Raw genomic sequence first — 2500 nt, 5'->3', positions numbered from 1 at the left:
TTCTGCCAGTAGTCATATGCTTGTCTCAAAGATTAAGCCATGCATGTCTAAGTATAAGCAATTATACAGCGAAACTGCGAATGGCTCATTATATAAGTTATCGTTTATTTGATAGTACCTTACTACATGGATAACCGTGGTAATTCTAGAGCTAATACATGCTAAAAATCCCAACTTCGGAAGGGATGTATTTATTAGATTAAAAACCAATGCCCTCCGGGGCTCACTGGTGATTCATAATAACTTCTCGAATCGCATGGCCTTGCGCCGGCGATGGTTCATTCAAATTTCTTCCCTATCAACTTTCGATGTTTGGGTATTGGCCAAACATGGTTGCAACGGGTAACGGAGGGTTAGGGCTCGACCCCGGAGAAGGAGCCTGAGAAACGGCTACTACATCCAAGGAAGGCAGCAGGCGCGCAAATTACCCAATCCCGACTCGGGGAGGTAGTGACAATAAATACTGATACAGGGCTCTTTTGGGTCTTGTAATTGGAATGAGTACAATTTAAATCCCTTAACGAGGAACAATTGGAGGGCAAGTCTGGTGCCAGCAGCCGCGGTAATTCCAGCTCCAATAGCGTATATTAAAGTTGTTGTGGTTAAAAAGCTCGTAGTTGAACCTTGGGCCTGGCTGGCCGGTCCGCCTCACCGCGTGTACTGGTCCGGCCGGGCCTTTCCCTCTGTGGAACCCCATGCCCTTCACTGGGTGTGGCGGGGAAACAGGACTTTTACTGTGAAAAAATTAGAGTGCTCCAGGCAGGCCTATGCTCGAATACATTAGCATGGAATAATAGAATAGGACGTGTGGTTCTATTTTGTTGGTTTCTAGGACCGCCGTAATGATTAATAGGGACAGTCGGGGGCATCAGTATTCAATTGTCAGAGGTGAAATTCTTGGATTTATTGAAGACTAACTACTGCGAAAGCATTTGCCAAGGATGTTTTCATTAATCAGGAACGAAAGTTAGGGGATCGAAGACGATCAGATACCGTCGTAGTCTTAACCATAAACTATGCCGACTAGGGATCGGACGGTGTTATATTTTGACCCGTTCGGCACCTTACGAGAAATCAAAGTGCTTGGGCTCCAGGGGGAGTATGGTCGCAAGGCTGAAACTTAAAGAAATTGACGGAAGGGCACCACCAGGGGTGGAGCCTGCGGCTTAATTTGACTCAACACGGGGAAACTCACCAGGTCCAGACACAATGAGGATTGACAGATTGAGAGCTCTTTCTTGATTTTGTGGGTGGTGGTGCATGGCCGTTCTTAGTTGGTGGAGTGATTTGTCTGCTTAATTGCGATAACGAACGAGACCTTAACCTGCTAAATAGCCCGTATTGCTTTGGCAGTACGCTGGCTTCTTAGAGGGACTATCGGCTCAAGCCGATGGAAGTTTGAGGCAATAACAGGTCTGTGATGCCCTTAGATGTTCTGGGCCGCACGCGCGCTACACTGACGGAGCCAGCGAGTACTTCCTTGGCCGAAAGGCCCGGGTAATCTTGTTAAACTCCGTCGTGCTGGGGATAGAGCATTGCAATTATTGCTCTTCAACGAGGAATCCCTAGTAAGCGCAAGTCATCAGCTTGCGTTGATTACGTCCCTGCCCTTTGTACACACCGCCCGTCGCTACTACCGATTGAATGGCTCAGTGAGGCGTTCGGACTGGCCCAGAGAGGTGGGCAACTACCACTCAGGGCCGGAAAGTTCTCCAAACTCGGTCATTTAGAGGAAGTAAAAGTCGTAACAAGGTCTCCGTTGGTGAACCAGCGGAGGGATCATTACCGAGTTATACAACTCATCAACCCCTGTGAACATACCTATAACGTTGCCTCGGCGGGAACAGACGGCCCCGTAACACGGGCCGCCCCCGCCAGAGGACCCCCTAACTCTGTTTCTATAATGTTTCTTCTGAGTAAACAAGCAAATAAATTAAAACTTTCAACAACGGATCTCTTGGCTCTGGCATCGATGAAGAACGCAGCGAAATGCGATAAGTAATGTGAATTGCAGAATTCAGTGAATCATCGAATCTTTGAACGCACATTGCGCCCGCCAGTATTCTGGCGGGCATGCCTGTTCGAGCGTCATTACAACCCTCAGGCCCCCGGGCCTGGCGTTGGGGATCGGCGGAAGCCCCCTGCGGGCACAACGCCGTCCCCCAAATACAGTGGCGGTCCCGCCGCAGCTTCCATTGCGTAGTAGCTAACACCTCGCAACTGGAGAGCGGCGCGGCCACGCCGTAAAACACCCAACTTCTGAATGTTGACCTCGAATCAGGTAGGAATACCCGCTGAACTTAAGCATATCAATAAGCGGAGGAAAAGAAACCAACAGGGATTGCCCCAGTAACGGCGAGTGAAGCGGCAACAGCTCAAATTTGAAATCTGGCTCTCGGGCCCGAGTTGTAATTTGTAGAGGATGCTTTTGGTGAGGTGCCTTCCGAGTTCCCTGGAACGGGACGCCATAGAGGGTGAGAGCCCCGTCTGGTTGGACACC

This window comes from Fusarium falciforme, chromosome 5 (assembly GCF_026873545.1).
Source record: "Fusarium falciforme chromosome 5, complete sequence".
Taxonomy (NCBI): Eukaryota; Fungi; Ascomycota; class Sordariomycetes; order Hypocreales; family Nectriaceae; genus Fusarium; species Fusarium falciforme.
The sequence above is the reverse complement of the archived record's forward strand: the minus strand, read 5'-3'. Positions refer to the sequence as shown.